Genomic DNA, 25,352 nt, shown 5'->3' on the forward strand with positions numbered 1-25,352 from the left:
CGCGCCCCCAAAGCAGCGCCCCTGTTCCCACAGCCCCGGGCCCTGAGCCTGGGGCCACCCCAGTTTAGGGCCTCTCAAGAGCCACAGTCAAGCGACAGGCCAGCGCCGGGGTCTCGGGCAGGTCCAGGGAGGGAGGCCCCACCTCCTGGCTGTGCTGGGACCCCAGTTCCTGGCCATGAGGGCCCCCTGAGAGCCGCACAGCGGGCCCCAAGACAGAGGCCGGCCATGGTGGCAATAACACCATGACCCACGCCCTGTTCTGCTGCTCACAGAACAAGCCCAGGTGGCTGCAGGAGGAGGTGACCAGAGGGCCAGAGCCCCAGGAAGTGGCTGGGGCTGGACGTGGGCTTTGGTTCGTGCCTACGACCCAGCCCATGAGGCAGAAACTGGGTCTAGTCTGCCCCAGAGGTTGAACCGACAAACGTCCCTTCCCAGCTGGGTACGGGCACCGTCCCCTCACCTTCCCAGCCCCAGGGCACCCGGCTCTGTTTCTGAGTGGCAGGAAGGAAAGGAGGTCAAAGCCAGCCCTGTCATTTGGGACCAGGAATTGAGAAAAAGTCAAAATAGACACCAGCCCGCTCCCATTTGACCCAGCAATACCACTTCTGGGAATATATCCCGGAGATGCAAAAAAGTACAGTAGAAATGACATCTACACCTGTATGTTCATCAGCACTATTTATAACAGCCGGAATCTGGAAAAAAAACCGAATGACCGAGAACAGACGACTGGTTAAAGAAACTTTGGTATATCTACACAATGGAATACTACGCAGCTGTTTAAAAAGATGAAATCATGAAATTTGCCTATAAGTGGATCAACATGGAGACTATCATGCTAAGTGAAATGAGTCCGAGAGAGAGGGACACACACAGAATGACTGCACTCATTTGTGGCGTATAAAGTAACATAACAGGAGACTAACACCCAAGAATAGTAGAGGTAAGGGCCAGGAGGATCACTCCACGACTTGGAATCCAGCCTCACATGCTGGGGGGAAAGGCAGCTGGGCTAGGGAAGGGACCACTAAGTGAAGGATGCTTGGAGGGCTCGCTCGGGATGGGAGATGCGTGCTGAAAGTAGACTATGTTTACATGAAAGTAAACATGATGGCTGCTTAGTACCTGTATTGCAAACCATAACACCCAAAGGGGGAGAGAGTAAAAGGGAATGTGCTTGCCACAGAGGCAGGGGGGAAGGTGTGGGGGTGGCGGGAGGGATACTGGGAACATTGGTGGTGGAGAACGGGCACTGGTAGAGATATGGGTACTCAATCATTGTATGACTGAAACGTAATCACAAAAGTTTGTAAGTCTGTAAAAAAATCTTTTAAGGAAAAAAAACTATAATAATTTGAAAAAATACATAGACACCAGCCCACAGTCTGTCTCCACAGATGTTCTGAGCGGTGCCCGGCGTGGGAAGAGAACGCCAGCTGTGAGGAGAGGCGGGGGAGGGCGTAACCAGGAGACACCTTCAGCTTTAAGGTGACTCTGCTCACCCACCTGTCACATGGGTGTCTTGGAACAAATGTCTGAGACTGGCTAAGCCACCAGGACACCAATAAGTGCGAGTGTGGTCGGCGGGGTGGGCACAGCCGCAGGAGAGGTGGGCTTCCTCGCCCCCGGGGAGCTCTGCTCATTACCTCAGACTAACGGGAACAGGGAAAGCCCTTCCACGCGTGCTCCAGGGTGCGAGAGCAAGAGGAGACTCTAATCAAGTGGCTGCTGAGATGCTTCTGCTGAAAGCTCTTCTCCCGTCAGGGCTGCCCGGAAAAATACTGAAAACTCTGAAACGCCTCACAAGCAAACGGTCCCATTGAGGAGTCTTTCGGGGAGTCATTTCATCACAACTGACGAGAACCGCGTCGTATCTGCCAGGACCCAGGGGCGCCCACGCTGGCTGAGCTGCAAAAGCCTGAATAAAAGACCCTACGTGGGGGCCAGAGCGATAGTACAGCAGAAAAGGCATTTGCCTGGCACACGGCCAAACCAGGCTTGATCCCGGCACCCTGTATGGTTCCCCTGAGCACCGCCAGGAGTGGTCCCTAAATGCAGAGCCAAGAGTAAACCCTGGACAAGAAGAAGGAGGATGAGGAGGAAGAGGAGAGAAGAAGGAAGAAGGAAAAAGGAGAAGAAGGAGGAGGAGGAGAGAGAAGAAGAGGAGGAGAGAAGAAAGAAGAAAAAGAGGAAGGAAGGAGGAGGAGAGAGAAAGGAGAAGGAGGAGGAAGAGAAGGAGAGAAGAAGAAAGAAGAAAAAGAAGAAGGAAGGAGGAGGAGGAGAGAGGAGAAGGAAGAGGAAAAGGAGGAGAGAAGAAGAAAGAAGAAGAAGAAAAAAAGAAGGAAGGAGGAGGAGGAGGAGGAAGAGGAGGAGAAACCACATTGAAAGTTTAGGGACATCAGGAAGGAGCAAAGCTCAGGAGGGAGCACAGAGATACCACCTTAGGCCTGAAGGAACCCAGGAGAAAGATCTGGGGCTTTCATGCAAGGGGCTCAGGGACCACCCCAGCCAACCATCCCAAGTCAAACCCGCATGAGAGACCCTGGGAACTGGACACGCCAGCCACACTCTCCTCCCTGCCTCCACTCTCCCCCTTGATCAATCCCGACCTGAAGCCGGAGCCCAGAGAGCCCAGAGAGCCCGGAGACACGTGTGCCCCAGGGAGAAGGAGCAAGGTAGGCCAGGGAGGAGAGGGAATCCGGGAGGACAAACAGACGGTGTCCAACACAGAGTCGCTGTGAGCTCACGGAGGAAAAGAGCCGTGACGCGAATAGCGCACGTCTGTGGGTGTGACTATACCACACACCCGTCCAACCAGCTCTGAGTCCTCACTCCCGTCCTCGCATCTTGAGGGGGTCACTCACAGAGATCCGGCCTAGAGGCTGATTTCTTGGACACTGCCGGTCTGTCACCTTGCCGGGCTCCCGGTAACCTGCTGTTGGTGCTGCCGCCAGAATGGAAGAAGGCGGCCCTTGGCGGTTCCTGTCACGTGACCCCATGGCAGTCAATCACATCGCTGACAAGCTTCCTTCACAAGAGCAACCGTGTGCACTGCAGTCTGGCACACCAACATGAGATGTCCCCGCTTCTCGGGCCCAAGAAAGAGGACAGGGCATGAGGTGCTTAGCCGTGCCTGCAGCCAGTCCCAGTGGGACCCCCTAAGCACCACCAGGAGTGAGCCCTGAGCACAAAGCAAGGAGTAATCCCTGAGCACAGAGCACAGGTCAAGGAGTTACTCTCTTACTCTGAGCCCTGACCACTGAACCCCAGGCACAGGGTTAGGAGTGAGACCCAAGCACAGAGCCAGGAGTCAGCGCTGAGCACAGAGCCAGGAGGGAGCCCCGAGCACTGCCAGACATACTCACCTCCCCACACTCCAAATGAAGTGTCCTGCGAAGCAGGGAAAGACGCAGCAACTGCCGTGGGTCAGCTGCAATGTGAGGCTGAGGGGGGAGATAGGGCGGCCCCGACGGGCAGCTGGGAGGGAAGGTCCCGAGGGAGTGAGATGGAGGCGGGAAAGACAGGGACCTGCAGCCAGTCCCAGTGAGCCCCGTCCACTGTGGTGTGTGTGGCAGTAAAACGCTCCCTTTAACTCGAGTTAGTTCAAATCTGAAGTTGATCACTCGTGTAAGTTTCTAGTGCTCCCCCGCCCCCACGATCAGGCCGAGTGGACAACACGCAACCATAAAGGCAAGAAGGAAAAGCCAACTGCCTGCGTGGGGAGGGGAGAATCCCTGGGGTGGGCCTGAGGGAACCTCCTGGCTCCTGGTTGCCTGCTTCCTGAGAATGTTCTGGGGCCACAGGGGTACCGGCAGAGGCACTTGTCACATCAGACGGTCCCTGTAAAGTGCATGCAGTCACTCCACGGACGCGTCACCGCTAACAGTAGCCAATGACTATAAAATGTTAAACCCTATTTCACGCAGGCATTGTGCGCTAAGTATGCCGCTACCAGCAATCTATCCTGAGAGGCACCCAGAAAATAATAAAGTGACCAATCTGTTTAATGAATATCTAGGGGGCCAAAGCTATGAAGGAACTACTAGTGACAGAATCTCAAACTTTTTTTCCAGTTTTTTGGTGCCATGCCAGCAGTGTTCAGAGCTTATTCCTGGTAGTGCTCAGAGAGCACTTCCGATAGTGCTCAGGGATCACTCCCGGTGGTGCTCAGGGATCACTCCCGGTGGTGCTCAGGGATCACTCCGGGTGGTGCTCAGGGATCACTCCGAATGGTGGTCAGGGATCACTCCCGGTGGTGCTCAGGGATCACTCCCAGTGGTGCTCAGGGATCACTCCCGGCAGTGCTCAGGGGACAACACAAGGTGCCGGGTACGAGGCAAGCGCCCTCCCCATGCAGTCTCCTGGCTCAGCCTTGAACACCATTGCTGAAAGTCTTTCCGACGCACGTTGAGGAACCTGCCCAAGGGCTGAGAGGAAAGAACTGGCCCCGGGGCTGCTGTCCAGCACGCTCAAGAGCTGCCCACCAGCGACTCTCCCACGGCTCCCGCGACTGAGAGCGTCATCCCTGGGCCGTCCCAGGAGCGGGAGCCACGGGGAAGGAGCAGACCCCAGGCCTGCAGGAGCGAGGACGCCCACGCTGGTGCCCACTTGAAGTCCACGGCAGCCAGCAACCCCCCGCCCCGTCCACTGCCTTCCAAACCCGGCCCTGCCCCGCCTCCCCACCACAGCCGGATTCCGAGCTGTGCTCCAAGCAGGACGGGAGGCGCGGGCAGAGCGAGGCGCTGAGACTCCGCGTGTGGAAGCCGCCGGACGCGGCCCCCAGGCCCCCTCGCCTCCGCTCAGCTGTCCCCGCCCTCCCGGCCAAGGAGCCCCTTGGAGTTTGATGGTTCTCAGTGAGCAGCAGAGACCTCCTCAGCCCAGCTCCGGAGACGTGAACCCTGGTCTAGCTTCTTTTTCCTTAGTTTTTTTTTTATTATTATTATTAATTTTATTTTATTTTTAGAAAGTTGTCACTGTCACTGTCATCCCGTTGCTCATCGATTTGTTCGAGCGGGCACCAGTAACGTCTCTCATTGTGAGACTCATTGTTACTGTTTTTGGCGTATCCAATACGCCCGGGGAGCTTGCCAGGCTCTGCCGTACGGGCACGATACTCTCGGCAGCTTACCGGGCTTATGTATTATTCCAGCACCAATCCCACCGCCCCTACACCTCCCCACTCTCATATTTCGACTGTTTCCATGCCGACCCCGAAGCCTGACCCCGAAGGAGGGCGGTCTACCTTCCAACAGCACTTTAGATTCCGGGGCTACAGCCATCCGGGCCGAAGTGGACCAGACGGCCCAATTCCAGCCAGAGGCTCAGAACCAGACATCTTCTGGGGCAGCGTCCCAAATGTCCTTAGTTATTTCCTGCCAGAGAGGCACAGATTTCAACTGCAAGCTCCTAGAATCCATTTCCTGTCCTCACTTCCTCCTGCCTGGAACACAGAAGGGATGGTGAAACCTGGCTCGTGGTGGCAGGGGGCGACCAGGCTCAGGTGGGGACGGGCCCGGGCCCTGGGGTGCTCCAGCTCCAGCCCTGTGCCTCCCGGCTTCATCAAAGAAACCAAGCCCGTGGGGCCGGCGCAATAGCACAGCGGGGAGGGCACTTGCCCTGCACGCAGCTGACCTGGGTTCAATCCCCGGCGTCCCATAGGGTCCCCCGAGCACCCCCAGGAGTGATTCCTGAGTGCAGAGCCAGGAGTCACCCCTGTGCATCGCTGAGTGTGACCCAAAAAGAAAAAAAAAAGAGTTTTCCACTGCCGCTGCTGCACGAGCACAATCCCGGAGGCAACTGAACTACTTTGGACACAAGCAGCTCCCAGTAATGCCTCCAGACTGTAAACTGAGCCACTGCCCCATGCGGCGCCAGCGGGGAAGGGTTTCTCTCTCCAGGCTTTTTCATCTTATGAGAACCACAAAAGGGAAGTAAAAGCTTGCAGTGATGCAGTTTCTGGCAGAATTTTCCCTGGACTTTATACAGAAATCCAAAATGGCCACGCGACCTAATATCTCTTAATTGTCGGCAGTGTGAAACGGTTCCTTTTCAGCAGGTCTGACTTTGGGGGGAAACTCCAAACAATAATAGTGAGTGTTTTGTTGAAATATTGAAGGTAATCAAAGTAGCAGCCATTTCTCTAGGCTGTACTAAGCCATAGCCCCACGCCAGCCGAGGAGAGGAAATATCCTTCTTTCTCGGTTCTTTTCCCTTTTCGGGGAGAAACATGGCGTGGTGTCCACCATATTATGAAGTCTAGTAAGCAGGCACAAACTTGGTGGCGCGGGAAGGAGAAAAAAAATTATGTACTTGGAACAGCGGGACGCTTGGGCAGTCTCCGGCCGGGGCTGATACCAGCGCACGCTACGCCAAGATTCCACCCGGGTGGCCACACTTTTGTGCGGCTGCTTTGCTGCTGATCGACCAGAATCTGGAGGCCAACTAGACTACTTCTGGTTTCAGAAACTGCTTGCAGCCATATCTCTAGACTATGAAATAAGCCATAGCCCCACGCCGGCCAAGGATGGGAAATACCCTTCTTTCTAGGATTTTTTTTTCCCTTGTCAGGCGGCGTGGCGTCAGCCATATTATGAGGACTACTAAGCAGGCATGAACTTGGTGGCATGGGAAGGAGGAAAAAAAAGAGTTATGTACTTGGAACAGCTGGAGTTCATATCTCTTCATTCTCAGCAGTGGAAAAATAATTATCAAATGCTTCCTTGGCAGTAGGGCTGTCTTTTCTGGGGGGAAACTCCAACAACAATAGTGAGTTTTGTGTTGAAATATGGAATATAATCAAGGTAAAGAGAAAATGAAGTGAAATTTATCAGTTATGCAGGCGGGGGTGGGGGGCGGGGGTGGGAATATGGGAATAAACTGGGGTTTTTGGTGGTGGAATATGGGCACTGGTGAAGGGATGGGTGTTTGAGTATAACTGAGACATAAGCCCGAGAACTTTGTAACTTTTCACATGGTGATTCAATAAAATAAACTTAAAAAAAAAAAAAGAAACCAAACCCTCCTTCCCCACCACTGCTCAGCCTCGTGTCACCTTCTATTCTCTGCAGCCAAGCCCTCTCCTTACAGATGCGTCACTGTCACTGTCACTGTCATCCCATGACTCATCAATTTGCTCGAGTGGGCACCAGTAATGTCTCCATTGTGAGACTTGTCGTTACTGTTTTTTGGCATATTGAATATGCCCCGGGGAGCTTGCCAGGCTCTGCTGTGCAGGCAGGATACTCTAGGTAGCTTGCCAGGCTCTCCAAGAGGGATGGAGGAATCGAACCCGGGTCCACTGCATGCAAGGCAAACACCCTACCCACTGTGCTATTGCTCCAGCCCTTTCCCTACCCTACAGACACATCAGAACTCCCAATTATTTCTCATTACTAAAAGACCTCGAACTGCAACCCCTTATCGGGCTGGAGAGATCGCTCGACAAACAGGAGTGCAAGTTTTGCATGCAGGAGGTCTGGGTTCGCCCTCCCCCCTCCACCAGCGTCATATGCCCACGCACCCCTGGGAGCGACCCTCAGACACTGAGCCCGAAGCAGCCCCTGGACACTGGCGGATGTGACCCAGTCACAGGTAAAGGAAAGATGGGAAGAAACTCCACACAAGCATCGCTGAGACATTCCCCCCGCCCCATCAGGGAGGGTCTGAGCTGCGTCTGACTCTCCCTGCTCAGAGAGCTGTCACACAAGGGTTAAACCACCGTGGAACTGGAAGACAAGAATTGGTAAAGTCGCGCAGGCAGGCGGGTGGACACCGGGGTGGGGAGGGAGGATCAAGGCCACGTTCCAGAGACGACGGTGAACAGCAGAAAGCGCCTGCCCCTACTTCTGCCTGACGTCAATTGCCTCTGGAAGCCTCCCACGTGGAGACCAAGCTGGGTGAGTCACCGTCTCCAGCCACCCAACACGCCAGTGACGACGGGACAGGCGGAGGGGGAGGGGCTTGGCCTGGAGAGGTGTGGGGGAAGCAAGAGGGTCCCACCAAGCGGGGCGAGGTAAAGCGTTCTCGAGAGAAGCACCACAAGAAGGCGGAAAGCGGGGAGACGCCTCGAGCACAGCAGAAAGATGAAAACAACTTGAACGACAGCAAAAAGGAGGATTGAAGTACCTAGGAGGGTACTGGAAAGAGAGGGTCCTGGGGCCGTTCTCCCGGGTCTTCACTGAGCCCCGGCTGGCTTGGAACTGGGGGGATAGAGATTTAGTAAGGACTCGCCCCTTCTCAGGCCCTCTGACTTTTCTTAGGAATCTCATGTTCTCAAAGACCCTTGAGGGGGAATTGCCCGCACCAGCTTGGCCCGTGCACCTTCTCCAGAGACTCCAGGGGGAAGAGCCCGGAGTCTGTGGGAACCGTCTCACGTGACTTCCCTTCTTCAACGCGGAACACGTGGCAATGGAAATCTAAGTCAGCCGGAATAAAACTGGAAGCACAGCCCCCAGGATTCTCTGGCATGCTTTTGGGGGTGTCCAAGCTGGGAAATGCAGGGGACATTTCCATCCACACGAATGGCCCTCTCGGGCAGTGCTACTCAAAACAGTTCAGACATTCCACTGCTGCATAATAATAGAGTGAGATAGATGTATATGTAACACATATAATACACTGTTCACCACTTCACTTGTATCCCTTGTCCTCCCGTTGCTCATCGATTTGCTCGAGCGGGCGCCAGTAACGTCTCCATTCTTCCCTGTCGTGTGCTAATGTGGCCCAATGGTATCTGCTTGCTCCAGGAACATGAAGAGCCTCAAACCATTCGCTCAGGGTCTTGATGAAAAAGTCTGACCATCTCATAGGTGGGCGGCGACTCGGTCTTTTGACATCCCGTGAGATCTAGTCGGTGACGGCTCTAGTCCAGCAGTCGTCTCCAAATTGTCTCCTCAATGGTTCACTGCCTCATCATGGCAGGGGGGTGGCACCGGTGCCAACCGGCGAAGAGTGAACCGACAGATGCTGCCCAGAGATGCGGGCAGGTGCATGTTTGTCAGTGTGCAGATGCTGTCCATGCAGAATATCAAGGGCCCATGGCTTTCTGCTGTTAGCAGTTGTCTCTAGAACTTGGCCCTGACCACCCCTCCCTCCCCCCACTGTCATTGCTCTAAGACATCCAGAATCAAAATGATGTGCCACAAGGCTTATGTTTCTGTGAGTCTGAGCAATGCCATTGGTCAAGTGTTCTCTGGTGTTAACCGTCTCAAGCTGGTCATCCTGTTTGCTCACTTCTCTGGCCTTCAACTCTGCCATTGGTGAATGACACCAAAATCCCAAGAAATGATTTTTAACAAGCACACACACACACACACACACACACACATCACATAAGCCAATTATTTGGAGGGGGAAAGTAAGGGACAACTGGTCTACCCAGAGTACCGAAAGGAATACATCATTTCTCATCCCAAGTGTAGTGTTACCCTCTCCCTGTAGCTAAGGGGTCTAAAGTGTATCTGGCAGGCTGGAAATGTTCACAACCCAAAAAGAGTGACAATTGAGGGAGCCCCAAAGTCGCACACTCTGATCCCGACTGCAAAAGCAATCTATTGGGAGAGAAATTCCCCCCGAATGTTAATGTGTTCGCATACAGGAGTGGGGTTGGGGGTATTTTTTTCCTGCTGCCCTCCATTTCTCAAATATCATGTGAGAACACCCGTGCTCCCAGGACGTCAACTAAAAAAGGCTATGACCAGCCAGGTGAGCCTGACTGTCTGTTTTGGCCCCTGAATTCTCTGGCACCGTATGTCCTCCTAGCTCCGGCTGGCATGCTCAGCAGACCATCAAGGCAGGGCCGGAGTGATAGGACAGCAGGGAGGGTATTTGCCTTGCACGTGGCCAACCCAGATTCAATCCCTGTCATCCCATAGGGTCCCCCCAAACACTTCCAGGAGTAACCCCTGAGCATCACCGGGTGTGACCCAAAAAGCCAAAAATAAAAATAAAAAGACTATCGTGGCAGCCTCCCATCTCACCCGCTCTGACAGGGACTCCATCACCTCAGCACAGAAGCCAGGAATGTGGCCTGAGAGATTCATCACAGACCTCCCTGTCCGCTGCCTCCCTGTGCGTCCTCTTCCTCACATGGAAGGAAGCCACCTGGAGCATGACGGGCCCCCTTTTCCCTGCACTGTCCCGAGACCCCAAACACGTTTCAGTTCCCAGCTGCATCTCCAGAGAAGCTTTCCCTCCCAGGCCAGTGGGCACCATCTCACTGAGACAAAGTCTGTTTCCAAATAATATTCAGCCTTAATTCTGGCAGATAGTACATAATTGTTTCCTTCTCTGCCCCTCTTCCCTTTAAAACTAACAAACCCGGGGCTGGAGCAACAACACAGCAGGTAGGACATTTGTCTTGCATGAGGCTGACCCAGGTTCGAATCCCAGCTTCCCATATGGTCCCTTGAGCACCGCCAGGAGTAATTCCTGAGCGCAGAGCCAGGAGTAACCCCTGTGCATTGCCAGGTGTGACCCAAAAAGAAAAAAAAAAGCAAAACTAACAAACCCTTGATTAAATAAATAAGAGCAATATTTTTTTTTTTTTTGCAAATGCCAGACCGTGCATACTTCTTTAGTCAGTGTTTTGTTGGTGGTGCTGATAGTTGGTTTGTTTTATTCATTCGTCTTGATTTTTTTTTTTTGGGGGGGTCACACCCGGCGATGATCAGGGGTTATTCCTGGCTCTGCACTCAGGAATTACTCCTGGCAGTGCTCAGGGGACCATATGGGATGCTGGGATTAGAACCCGGGTCGGCCGCGTGCAAGGCAAACGCCCTACCCGCTGTGCTATTGCTCCAGCCCCCTCGTCTTGATTTTTTGACAGTTCATCCCTAATTTTTTTCCAGAAACATTCCCACTTTCCCCTGTTCTTCTGACTCTGAATGTCCATGACTTTTGATTTATTTAACTAAGGAGGAGGCATTTCTCTAAGAGTCATTAAGCAAAATGCAATAAATAACCCAGAGCTGTGCCAATTCTCCGGCTGAACAGTGAAGCCGTTTTTATTAAATCACGCGGCCAACGCTCCCTTATTTCCTCTGTGCAAATGTGGTTTAGAAGTTGTCATGGGGATTACCTTAATCAGCTCGTTGCAACAGTCTGCGGTCCCGAGGCCATTTCACTTGACTAGGGAGAACGGATCGAACATCCTGGCTTTGGAAAGGACGGCGGCTTTATTCTCTGAGCCCAGAGAGCACGAGGGCAGAGAACAAGTCGTCCACCGAGGTCCACCTGGCCACGGGGGGCTTCCCCCTGCTTCCCCTGCGGGGTCACTCCCCTGGATGCAGACGCCCACAGTCCCCTCCCATCCCCATTGTGTCTCCGAGTCCCAAGGGCTCCACGAGCTCCGGATTGAAGACTCAAACAGGGGCTGGAGCGATAGCACAGCGGGTAGGGCGTTTGCCTTGCATGCTGCCAACCCGGGTTCGATTCCCAGCATCCCATAGGGTCCCCTGAGTGCCGCCAGGAGTGATTCCTGAGTGCATGAGCCAGGAGTAACCCCTGTGCATCGCCAGGTGTGACCCAAAAAGCAGGAAAAAAAAAAATGAAGACTCAAACAAACAGGCTTCAAGAGAGGCAGGCAAAGGGCCGGGGGAGGGTCCTGGGAGGGGACGTCCAGGGGCCGGCTTTGCTCTGCGAGAGTTTTGGACAACTTGCGTCTGAGCAGGGCCAGGGGAACGGCCTTATGAGAAAACGCCTCCTAGCAGCAGTGGAGGGCTGCCCCTGTGAGCTGGGCAGACGCTGACCGGGCCCACCCTACGCTGTGTGCCCCAGTGCAGAGGGTGCATGTGGGAAGGCATTTGAGTGGGGGGTCCTACAGGGTGAGTTGCTCAGACTCAATGGGGAGAACCAGGCAGAAAGGGTCCGATGGAGGCTAACGGCGGCTCCCCTCCCTAGAAGCCTGTGGCCTGCATCTCCTAACCCCCGTGACACCCCGGGTCCCCTCACTAAACGGGGGCGAGCGAGAGCGCCCATCTTGTGAGATTCACAAAGGTCTCAACCCAGGGTCCGGCTCAGGGGTCACCCCCGGGTTGTGTGTCGCGGCTGGGAGCTAGGCCAGCAGGACTAGCTTCTCGCTTACTGCCGATCAGGACGGTGGTGAGGAGGACCAACTGTAGACATGCCAGAAGAAAAATGCTGAGGTCAGAGGTCAAAGGTCAAAACTCAAACATCTGTGCAGACAGGCCGCCAGTGTGGTGAGGCAGCTAATCTTTGCAGAGGGGTATAAAAATTCCTGAGACACACCGTGATGTCAACCGTTGTATCACCACGTTGAAAACAAGGTTAAAAAAACAGGCTCCCTTTCCACTTCCTCAGCACAGTGAGTGGGTATTCGCACGTCCGTGTGACAGGTGTCTCCCTTCCCGTTACTCATCGACGTGGGAAAACATTGTAAAAACTACGGACCTGTGCAGACTGGAATTTACAAAGGAAATTCTTTCTATTGCATGAGTATTTGTGGCTTTTTTTAAATATATTTTTTATTTAAAACACCGTGATTTCCAAAGTTGTCCATAGCACGGTTGTTTCAGGCATTTAGCGTTCCAACAACACCACCAGTGTGCCCCTCCCTCCACCAATGTCCCCAGTTTTCCCCCCAGCCCCATCATTCTGTGGCGTGACTTTGAGCAAGGAAGTGCCGCCTTAACTGACGGTTCCACTTCACGAGCGAGGTGCACGTGTTGCACCGCTGCAGGGAGGGGCTTTCTGCAGCCAGGCCGCTCCTGCTACTAGGAATTCTCCAGTCGCCGTTAGGATCCAATCACTGCATGAACACCAAGTGGAGGAGACACAGGAGAAGCAGGGGTGAGGACGAGCCGTGCTTTGTGGGGGGGCCCTGGACTCCTCCTTAAGAACTGCCACGGCTGGGGCTGGAGCGATAGCACAGCGGGTAGGGCGTTTGCCTTACATGCAGCCGACCCGGGTTCAATTCCCAGCATCCCATATGGTCCCCTGAGCATGGCCAGGGGTAATTCCTGAGTGCAGAGCCAGGAGTGACCCCTGTGCATCGCCGGGTGTGACCCAAAAAAAGAAAAAAAAAAAAAGAACTGCCACAACTGCCGTGCGCGGATGCTGATGGGGTCTCCACCAGCCTCCTCCGTCCCCGTGGGCTGAAACGCCATCTCTGTCCTTCTGATTTTGACATCACAGGCCTCACACAGCGTTTGCTGCCCAAGAGCTACTCAGCACTGACCCCCTTCTCCTTCCTGCCCGCCCCCAAAGACCCAGGTGTGACTTCACCAAGTGTGCGGGGTTCCCAACGCTTGGGAAGGTTCCCAGACTCTCCGTCTCACACAGAAATCCCCCGAGCTGCGAGGCCTCGTCCGGAAGGACCGTCGACAGTAACAAGGCTGGGGCTGGAGCGACAGCACAGCGGGGAGGGCATTGGCCTTGCACACGGCCCACCCAGGTTCGACTCCCAGCATCCCTTAGGGCCCCCAGAGCACCGCCAGGAGTAATTCCTGAGTGCAGAGGCAGGAGGAACCCCTGTGCATCCCCGGGTGTGACCCACAAAGCCCCCCCAAAAAAAAGTAACCAGGTTTGGGGGCTGGGGCGATAGCAAGGTGCAAGGCCTAAGGTTTGGGGCTGGGGCGACAGTACAGCAGGGAGGGTGCTTGCCTTGAACCTGGCGAGTCAGGGTTCGACCCCTGGCACCCCAGAGGGTCCTGGAGCCCAGCAGGAGTGATCCTGAGTGCAGAGGTGTAACCACAAAAAACGCTAAACCAAAATAAAACCAAAACAAAACCAAAATAAAACCAAAACAAATTTAAAGGTCTGGGCTGGTCTGAGAACTCTGGGGGCCCCTCGGAAGTCCGGACGGGCAGACCCCCCCTTTCTGCCCCAAGGCCCCTGCAGTGCAGAGCCCCCGCCCAACACCCTCCCACTTAGACATGGCCCAGCACCGCGGCAAATCTCGAAAGAAAGACCAGGTGGGACCAGTCTACGGGCTGGGGTCTTCCCGGATTGGGGGTGGCTGAACCCCCCACGCCCCTCCTCTGCCAGTGGAACACCCAGCCCCTCCACACCCCACAGCTCTAAGAGGCTGTGACCCCAGGGAGCCAAACTTCCCAGGGAGATGAGTCCGGGCCGAGGACCCTGGGCCTCCTGGACTGGGCAGACAGAGTCCCCGCCTCTGCCTGAAGCCCCACCCGCCTGCTGCCCCCCCACCCCAGACCCTTCCGGAGTTCCACACCTGAACCTCATCACACTGCCAGGCCCCCAAATCGTTCTGCATCTACCACTCATGGGCACCTCAAGGTTCCACGGTATTGTCAGCGCGGCAGGGTCACGGCAGATGGGGCTGGAGGGTCGCCTAGGAGCCCACCCAGCTGTGAGCGTCAGCAGCGACACCGGGGGAGCAGCTGGCACGGACCAGCACGCAGAGCCTCAGACAGAGACAAGGAGCCGCACCGGGAGACAGAATCATCGCTACGGATCGCCTCTGACTGATGAAGACATTGGATCGCTCCCTCTGCCTTTGTGCTGTGATAAATACTAGAAGGACACTTGATTGTGCCTGCAGGGGGCCGGCGGGTGGCGGGTGGGGATCTGGGGGCACGGCGGGGGGAAGGGCTGTATTGGGGCGGGTGTTGGAACACTGAATGCCCGAAACAACTCCATTAAGAACAACTTGGCAAATCATGAGTTATAATATTTTTTTAATAAAGATATTAAAAAAAAATTAAAATAGAAAGTGACAGGTCGTCCCAAGATGCTGCCATTTCTTCTGAGGCAGTGACAGTTCCACGGCAGCGTCTCAGACATCACCGGCCTGCCACAGGCACAGGAGAGGAAAGGAAACCCTGGCCAGACATAAGGGACGATGATTCAAGGACGTGGTTTTAATGTATATCCTCTTGCTTAAAGTCATAAATTCTTTTTGTTTGATGATTTCACTCATTTATTTATTGGCTGATTGAGTAACACATTGCCTTGTCAATTAATTCAAATGATATGTACATATACATGGAATGTATATGTACATATATGTCCTGCAGAGGTCATTGTTATGCTGCAGGTGAACCTATCTGGGATCTGGATATTTGTTTACACAACTGTGAGTGTGTATGTGTTAAAGGGACATGACATACATGTTTTTTCCCAAAGTAGGACCATTTTTACAAGTTGTTTTTATGCAGTCATTCTACTTCTGAAAGCATTTTTTCATTAATGCAGTCAGTGATGCTGTAAACATCCCTGCATTTTTCTTTTTTTTTATTTTTTATTAGTGAATCACCGTGAGGTACAGTTACAAACTTATGAACTTTTGTGTTTGCATTTCATTCATACAGTGATCGTTGACCCATCCCTCCACCAGTGCCCATTCTCCTCCACCAATGATCCCAGTATCCCTCTCACCACCCCCACCCCATCCCCCACCACCCCACCCTGCCTCTGCGGCAGGGCATTCCCTTCTGTTCTCTCTCCTTTTGGGTGTTGTAGTTTGCAATAGAGGTATTGAGTGGCCTTCATGTTCGGGCTATGGTCTATAAAGTCATAAATTCTAAGACCCCATCCACAGTGGAGAGAGAACTTACTGGGCTGGAGCGATAGCACAGTGGGTAGGGTGTTTGCCTGGCATGTAGCCGACCTGGGTTCAATCCCCGGCATCCCATATGATCCCCCCAGCATTGCCAGGAGTAATTCCTGAGTGCAGAGCCGGGAGTAACCCCTGAGCATCACCAGGTGTGACCCAAAAAGCAAAAAAAAAAATAAAAATAAAAAGCGGGAACTTACTGCCCATGGGCAGAGATGACCTTGATTTACACTGGTCTCTCCCACACCCCCATTTCAATGTCCCAGTTTCCATCACCAGATGTAGGCATTCCCACGTCAGACAGACAGACAGACAGACAGACAGACAGACACACACACACACACACACACACACATACAGAGTCTGTGCCCCTTTGTCCCATGCAGAGAGTGACATACTCTACACTTCCTCATCCTGGATTGTTTTCTTTTGTTTGTTTGTTTGTTTGTTTTGCTTTTTGAGTCACACCTGGCGATGCACAGGGGTTACTGCTGGCTCATACACTCAGGAATCTCTCCTGGTGGTGCTCAGGGGACAATATGGGATGCTGGGAATCGAACCCGGGTCGACCTCGTGCAAGGCAAACACCCTCCCCGCTGTGCTATCGCTCCAGCCCCCACATCCTGGGTTTTTTTATTTGCCGCTATGTCCGAGGTCACTCGTGAACAGAGCAAGGGGGGCCATCCACCCGTGGTCCGGCTCTCGCCAGCTCTGCTATGACAAGGAGCACCATTGGCTGTGCTCGTTAAGAGGCCATCACAGCAAAACGTCCCCACCCTGGAATCACACATTCAATCACACATTTCACATTTAACCCTCCAAGGGGGACATACCAATGTCCCCTCCCTACTGACCTTACGATGAAATGCAAACCACATGACGACTTCCAGCACAAATCACCAAGGCTTTTAATAACACTCCCCTCTTTCCCCCAGAACTAGAACTAGTAAATTCTCTTTCTGAAAAACATAAATCTAATACATGCCCCACTTCCTGGCGTCCTGTGGCCAGGCCACAGCTATTCTTACAAATAAAAACAAATCATCTTCATCCATACTTAGCTCACGTCAACAAGCCCATGAGTTACCCGCCTCCCACTCTCCCCTACACACACACACACACACACACACACACACACACACACACACACACACACAGAGATGAGCCATCAGAAATGCTCATCTGTGGAGAAAGGCCCTTTACTGGTCACAGCCCCCACCCGTTTCCCACTGGGCAGAGAAGATGACTTCCCAGAAACCCATGTTCCAATTCTAAAGGAAGCTCTTAGGAACAACCTAGAGCGGAGAGGGGACTTGAAAAAAATCAAAACCCCCACGGAACTCTAAAATGCCAAGGCCAGATTCCTGTCTCAATTAGTTCCAGCAAAGAACTCTTGGCGCGTAGTGTTCACTGCGGCTCAGCCAGTGCTCACCGAGGCAAATTGAGACGAGATCAACCCTCCCTCTGCCCCTCTGCTGTGAACAGAACATTCTGTGCCTGCAGAGCTGGGCACAGGTACCAAGTGTGTCCAAAAGGAACAAGAAATGGACCAAAGGTGACGAAGGAGAAAAATATATCTAAAATTGAGCATATCAGCCGGGATGCCGGGATGCAGAAACTGGCTCCACAAACAGAAACATCCACAAAGCCTCAGGCCGTCGGAGAGATCTTAATTTTTTTGTAGTTGCTTTATTTTATTTTATTTTTATAAAATTGTCCACAGTGATTTATTACATTCGATATTCTAACACCAATCCCACCACCGTGACACCCTCCCACCACCCTTATTTCCTATTTTCCCAACCACCACCCAAGTCTGCCCCAATTGCAGGCCCGAAATGATTTATTTTCTATTGCTTGTTATGATTCATTCGCTAAAAATGATCAACAGAGATTTCCTTAAAAGAAAGTGTGTGAAGTCAAACCAATCTAGGAACGCAGCGGCTGCTGGCAGAAATACCTCTGGACTTAATTACTAAAATTCCAGAATCCCAAAACTGGGCATCCGCTTTCGTGACCGTGCAACATCATACGCTCTTTGTTATCAGCGATAGAAAACATATGATCTAGTGATGCCATTTTGACAGATCTGATTGTTGATGGGGAAACGCCAAGTAATAATAGTGGTTTTTCTGTCAAAAATTGAATGTAATCAAAGTAAAGAGAGAGTAAAGTGAAAATCATCTGCCACACAGGCAGGGGGGTAGTGGGAGGGGGGGCATACTGGGGTTCTTGGTGGTAGAATATGTGCATTGGTGAAGGGATGGGTGTTTGATCATCATATGACTGAGACCTGATCCTGAAAGCTTTGCAACTGTTCTCACGGTGATTCAATAAATAAATTTTAAAATAATAATAATAATAAAAGAAAGTGTGTGAAGAGTGTTGTATCTCCCCTGGAGCCACTGAGCTCCTGTATCAGAGATTACTGACATATTGTTACAGGTTAGGCCTTGTGTGTTAATGTTTTCTTAATCGAGCTTGGCGGTCTTCTGCCTTACATCCCGTCCAAGATGGTCTGCTACTCCTGACACATCACTGACTCACATTATGAGGTCTCCCCAGGATTTCTAAAATGCTGATGGGGTGATGATGCTGGGGTTCAAATTTCAACTGGATGGTGACTTTGGAGTCTAGAAGCATCTCTGCAGCTCGAGGGTCTCTTTCAGGATTTATTTATGAGCCTCTGGGTCATGGCTGGTTAATGAGGTTATTCGGTGCCGGAAGCCTTCCATGGGCGTGACTGCCAGGCTCCTTGAAGAACAGGGGGATGGGGAGATGTCGCCCATCCCCGTCTCCGTGGGAGCCTGAGATTCAGTCACAAAACCCGCACACCTGAGTTTCTCAGATCTATTCATGGGTGAGGCTCACCCGAGCCTTGGAGGCGACTGGGTTCTGGAGGTTTTCAGCTGCTGGGGCTCTGCTTGGGTGGGTGGACGGACTCACTGGCCCCCCCCCCAGGGTGCCCCAGATCTGAGATCCAACCTAGCAAGGGTCTGGAGGCATCCAGAGAGATCTTTAAAGACATGGCCCACCCACGTTCAGGCACTGGCCTCGCCTCACTGCCGGGCGGGCTCTCTAGGCCCACCTTATGGTGCTCCCCGCCCTGTCCCCCCATGGGGCTCCCACAGGAGCCTGGCCCTGGCAGAAGCCCCAGGGGACATGCAGCAGATGGCCCAGCCCCTGCTTGCCCCCCCACCCTCCCCCCGGAAGCTGGGCACTGCCACGTCCCCGAGCCGGAAGCTTTCTCCACTGCCCTTTCATACTCAACCCCTGCCCTCTGGAGCCTCTGGAAAAACAGTGGACACTGATCCGTGTGTCCCAGGGCCCAGGTGCCCCCCCCTTCTCTCTGCCCTACCCCGGCTCTGCCTGGTGGGCAGGGGTTAGACAGCACCTCAGTCAGAGAATCGCATTTTCCCCGAGTTCTGCTCACATCAGGGGCAGCGCACGGCCCTGCCCAAAGGCCCAGCAGCCTGAGGTCTCAGCTGGGCCGCATACATGCTGGCGGAAGTCAGAGGTGGGTGGACTGCTGGACCTTTGGGCCGGGTGGGGAGTTGGCCTGCCGGGAAGCTTCCAGAGATCTGAGCCCAGGGCCAGGGCCTACCTGGGCAGGCTCAGGGTCAGACCTGTGCTAAGAGAACTGGGATTGGATGGCTGAGCAGTGGGCAGAGAATGAGACCACCCCAGGAGACCACCCTAGAAGACCACCCCCAGGAGACCACCCCCAGGAGACCACCCCCAGGAGACAGCGAGCTGCAGTCAAACCTAGGAGTCTGGTTTGAAAAACTTAAATGAGGGGCCAGAGTGACAGTACAGCAGGAAGGACATCTGTCCTTGCATGCCGCCGACCAGGGTTCCATCCCTGGGACCCCATCTGGTCCCCCAAGCCCACCGAGAGTGATTCCTGGGTGCAGAGCCAGGAATAACCCGTTTGCACTGCTGGGTTATTTAATTATTTAAATATAAGTAAATAAATAGCATTTTAAGCAAGAGTCTGGCACTCCAAGAGTGAGTCGTCGCCATGCACAAAGGGGGCGGCCAAAGGTGCCCCCTACCGGAAAGGCTGCACTGCTGGGACAGCCCCCAGGGCCGGCCGATCCCATGCTGGCAGGTGGGAGGGACTCCTGGTTCCATTCCCAAGTGCTGAGCACTGCAGTGGGATCAACCCGCGCATTGCTGGGTGTCCCCCCCCCAAAAAAAAAAAAAACATATATAAAGCTACTGAGAGAGCAGAGACACGGGCCAGCAGGGAGGGTGTTTGCCTCGCACACTCCAGCCTGGTTCCAGCCCCAGCACCACATTTGGGCCCCCGAATCCCGCCAGGAGTGACCCCTGAGTGCAGAGCCCGGAGCAAGAGCTGAGCACCACCAAGAGTGGCCCCCAAACAACGCGGAACAGAACCTGCCAAGTCAGAGACAAGCAGAGACTCGGGTTTCCTCCGAATCATGCACAAACCAGAGAATTTTCCAAGCACCCCCGGGAACCCTCTTGGCAATGTCCCCCATGGTGACCCCTTATCCGAACTTGATGCATCTCAGTCGGCAGAGGGCCATGCCCCCCCACCCCCACTCCCACCCCCACAAAGCAGGAGCACAGTGGCTGGAGGCGCGTGAAACCCATCCCTCCTCCAAGTAATCAGCGGAGCTTCCGGCGGCTTCCACAGCCAGTGTGGACCCTCACTTCTCCTCTGTCAGCATCAGCCCTTGACGGGAGCATCCTGCAAAATGCTGGCCTTCTGGAAACTTCCTGTGCAGTGGTGACCTCCGGCTCCTAAGTGGAGGCCCTGCACGGTCAGACTCCAGGCGTGGAACATCTTCTAACCTCCAGAAGAGGAATCTCGTCAACACGGCACCACGGAGGAACGGTAAAAGCCCCCCAACCCACACCCAGCCTGGCTCCCACCCCAAAACCTCGCCACCCTCGAACAGAACCATTTGGGGGCCTGTGCTGGAGGGAGTCAGTTTCCTCCTTGGCAAGTGGCTGCCCCTCCACCCCGCTCCGCGTGGAGTTGGCATCTTGAGCGAGTTACTGGCCCGCCCATCCATGTCCCACCCCCTCTTATCCCAGCCCCGGTGGGGTGCCCGGGTCAGGGCCAGCCTGGGAGGGGAGCAGCCATGCCTCGGTGAGGCAGCAGGGGAACCAGGAGCCGAGCTCCGGCCCACGGCGCCAGCAGCCGGGACCGGGGGCTGAGCAAAGGGGTCCCTGATACAAAGGGGCGGTCAGTCCGGCCTTCCCTCGGGAGCACTGACTCTTCTCGTCTCTCCTCTTGAACCGGAATCCACTTTGTTGGTTGCCAAGAGACAGAATGCACCACGTTCGTGCCGTCTCCCTTCACTTTCTGAACCATTTCTCCGTGAAGAGGCCTTGGACGTTTTCTGCAACAAGCCTGTTCCTTCGCCGGAGCGGAGTCTCGGCGGCGGTGGCAGCGTTTCCCGGGGCCAGAGGTCAACGCCGCCTCAGCAAAGGAAGGAGAAAGACTTCACTCCAGCGGCTCCTTGCTGCACTTTCTGCCAAACTCCCCGCTCGTCCCAGAGCAGGATCTAGCAGCCTAGGTACAGAGAAAAGACACCAAAACCCTCCGCGCTCCTAACCCTGATCTCCGCTCACACAGCAAAGGCGCGGGATCTCTCTCTCCTCCAAGCCTCCAAACAGGTGACATCCTTCCCAGCGAGGAAACGGGCTGAGGAATAAACTAAGGAGTGGAGAGAAGGAGAGAGTACGGTGGAGAAGGCACTTGCCTTGTCCACAGCCAACCCCTGGCACTGTATATGGTCCCCTGACCAACCAGGAGTGATCCCTGAGCACTGAGAGAAGAGTAAGCCTTGACAACAGCAGAGTGTATTAAAAAAAAAAAAAGAAAAAGACAGACAGAAATATGTTAAGTCCAAGAGTAAGAATGAGGCAAGCTAGAATCTCAGCCTCCACGGTCCCAGAGTGTGACCTCTTTCCACACTCGTCCCCATGACACAGCGGGTAGGGAACTTGCCGTGCCTGCAGCTGACCCAGGCTCGATCCCCAGCGCTGCTTATGGCCCCCTGAGCCCTGCGTGCAGAGTCAGGAGCAATCCCTGAGCACCGCCAGAGGTGGCCTAAAAAAACAAAACAAAGTCCGCTCCAGCCTCCTGCAGTCCTGTGAAAGTCTGACTCGGCGCCAAACACCATGTCAGCCGACACGATGCTCCTCCCTCATTGCTCAGAGCCCTGGAAGAATGTTTCGTCTTGCCTCCCACGAAGCTTGATGAACAAAACACGGTAGCACAAAAGGCTCAGCTAGCAACCGCAGCTTCCTAAGGCCTCCGACGAAGACTTCGTGTCCCCCACGGTGAGATTCAACAATTTTCACTAATTTTCTTTTACTGGAGCATTTTGGGATCATTCTTTTATCCGTTTAGTGATAACAAAGAATAGAAAGTAAATGATTGTGGGCCTGCTATGGGGGCAGGCTCGAGGGGCGGTAGGAACTCGGGAGGGCGGGTGCCAGTGGGGGGCGGGGGGCGGAATATGGAATGCCTGTAACGGATCATCATGAGTAACTCTGTAACCGCCACGGTGTTTAAAGAAGGTGGGGGGAAAATAAGAAAGAATGCGTCATCATCCCGCCTCTACCCATCCCGCCCTCCGCATCCCTGCAGGAAAGGTGCCGTGGAGTGTGGAGCGAGGGACTGAGAAGCACTTGGTCTCCCCTGGATACTGGTGGTTTATGGAGTGTCACTGTCACTGTCACTGTCATCCCATTGCTCATCGATTTGCTCGAGCGGGCACCAGTAACGTCTCCATTGTGAGACTTGTTGTCACACCCAGTGGCACGTCTCAGGCTGTGGGGCTCTCTGGTCCCTTCTTTAGAGAATTTATACAAATTCAAAGAGACTCTGCCTCGCAGGACACCACCAAAGAGGTGAAGAGAGGGAAAGTCAGGATTTGCAGATCTTACTGTCTGGCCCTCTCCTGACCTCCTTGATGGTGTCCTGCCCTGGAAAGAGCCCCACAGCCTGAGATGCACCACTGGGTGTGACCCAGAAGCCAAAAATAAAACCCAGGGGGCTGGAGCGATATAGCACAGCAGGGGAGGGCGTTTGCCTTGCACGCGGCTGACCCGGGTTCAATTCCCAGCATCCTATAGGGTCCCCCGAGCACCGCCAGGAGTGATTCCTGAGTGCAGAGCCAGGAGTAAACCCTGAGCATCGCCAGGTGTGACCCAAAAAGAAAAAAAGGAAAAAAGAACAAAACCCAAAGTAGATGATGTCCATGAAGAGCTGTGCAGCAGGTTCTTACTGGAGCGTGAAGCGGGGCCACTCCTGGGAGCTCTGTTGTTGTTGTTGTTGTTGTTGATGATGATGATGATGATGATGTTTGGGTTTTTTTCTTTGGTCACACCCAGCGGTGCTCAGAGCTTACTCCTGGCTCCACACTCCTGCAGTGCTCGGGGGACCCTATGGAGTGCCAGGATTGAACCTGAGTCAGCCGCGTGCAAGAAAAATGCCCTCCCCACTGCACGACGGCTCCCGCCCCCCCCTGGGAGCACTCCTGCCCGCGCTTGCAGGCCTTATCAGCTCCCTGGCTTTGGAGAAAGGGATCCCTGCGCCCCTGGGTGGGCAGCCGGGAGCTGTCCGCCACCCGGTGCTGAAGTCCACTAAGTGACCAAGGAGCATGAGGCACCGCGGGTGTCCAGAGAACCTCGAGGAGTCTGGAAAGCAAAGATTCTCCTAAGTGGGAAGCAGCAGGGGAGCAGGCAGCAAACAGCTGATGCGGAAATGCAGAGGCAGGACAGAGACGGGCACATTGGATGTGCTGCGATGAGCCGAAATCCCGAGGAAAACTAGAAAGGTTCCCCCACTCGAGCCGCGGCAGTGCCGACAGGACAGAACAGAGTCAGCGAGACGTGCAAGGGAGGGTGGTCACAGAGAACAGACAGAGGCACAAAAGCCTCAAGACTTGGCCTGAGCTGACACCCAAGGACAGTAGAGACAAGGGCCAGGGGGATTGCCGCATAGCTGGAAGCCTGCTTCATGAGCAGAGGGGAGAAGGCAGATGGAATAGAGAAGGGATCACTAAGAGAATGATGGCTGGAGGAACCAGTCGGGACGGGAGATGCGTGCCGAAAGTAGATAATGGACCAAACATGATGACCTCTCAGTGTCTGTGTTGCAAGCCATAATGCCCCAAAGTAGAGAGAGAGTACAGGGAATATTGTCTGCCATGGAGGCAGGGGGAGGGTGGGAAAGTGGGCAGGGGGGATACTGGGGATATTGGTGGTGGGGAACATGCACTGGTGGAGGGATGGGTGTTTGATCATTGTATGATTGAAACTCAAACATGAAAGCTTGTAACTGTGCCTCACAGTGATTCAATAGAGAGAGAGAGAGAGAGCTCCTGGCCAAGTTCAGGGGACCCCAGGAAGTTCTGGAGATTGGGGCAGGGTCAGCTGCTCGTGAGTGAAAGCCCGCCCTAGGTGTGACCATCTCTTCAACTCCTGAGGCTCGCTTCAGTGACCTACAGATTCTCTCCCTGCCTAAAACTCCAAGCCAACTCCGTGCGGTCTGGACGCCCAGTCAGGGTCTCACGGCCCCTTTCTGGCTTGGGCGTGTAAGGAAGCTTCATAAGTCTTTCCCAGCTCGGCCTTGCACCTCACTGCTCCCCCAGGCCCCCCAGTGTAGCTCCCCCGCACCCATGCTGGGGTTCTAGAGCAGAGGGTTCAGCCTGGCTCCCAGAATGTGTTTGGCGAAGCTAGCCCCCCTCTACCCGGGGGAGCATCCCTCCGTGCCCATCCACACTGAGAGTGGGACCCCCTCCACAGAGCCTCCTCTCCCAGGCACTGGCAGGCAGGCTAGCAACTGGCGGGGGGACAGGGAAGGCAGCTGGGAGCTCCGGGGGGCCAGGCCTCTCCCAGGCTGTATCGGAGGGAAGCAAAGTGAGCGCCAGTGTGCTCCGTGCTGCAAAGCGAACACGGCTCTGTCTTGGGTTGATAAAGGCGCCGCCATGAGCAACACAAAGAAGACTCCCCCGGCACCCGCCCTCCCACACAACCCCCGAGAGTCCGTGCCCACCCCCGCCTCTCCGGAGGCCTTCCCTTGTCTCTCCCGGGTTTAGGAATCAGAAGGAATTACTCCTGTTTCTCCACTCCGGGGGCCGGGGGCCAAGAGGCTTTTCTGAAGGCCGGGAATGGCTCAGGGCCACTGCAGGGAAACCGTGTGGAAACGTGGGGGGTACCGTGGGGGCGCCCGGCGCCTTCCTCCTCCCACGCTCGGCCCAGCCAGGGGCACAGATTCCGAATGATCTTCTCTAGCCTCCGCCAAGATGCATGGATGTTATTAAAGCAGGCGGAGGGGTGTAGGAGAACATTGGCGTGTCCTTTCTGCCTTGCCACAGGGAGCTTAGGCTTATTGGGTTGCACCCATCACAGTGCTCCCGAGGCACTCCCATTCCTCTGTAACCTCTTTCTTTGTGCTCTGCTTCCCCAACTGGTCAATCACCTTTATCTCCTAATCAGACCCTGTGAACATGTAAATATTGCTTTTCTCTTCTCCGTATGTCCTCTGCAGTTAATTCAGAGCAATGTCCTTCTTGTATGGACACGGGAAGACAGTTAACGCTATGCTTTTGTAACTTGGGAGTTAAGTGACTTGGAATAATATTCACTCCAGGGCATCTGTTCTCTCAACTTAATCCCCAGTTACCCTTACATCCTAGGACCTCAAAAGCAGGGTCCCGAGGAGGGACTGGATGGACCCAGGGCAAGCTGTGAGCTACCCTGGCATCGAAATGGGCCAGGCCAAAGCACCATAATACTTAGCTATAAGTGAAGTAGTCACTCACTG

Source organism: Sorex araneus, chromosome 5 (assembly GCF_027595985.1).
Source record: "Sorex araneus isolate mSorAra2 chromosome 5, mSorAra2.pri, whole genome shotgun sequence".
Lineage (NCBI taxonomy): Eukaryota > Metazoa > Chordata > Mammalia > Eulipotyphla > Soricidae > Sorex > Sorex araneus.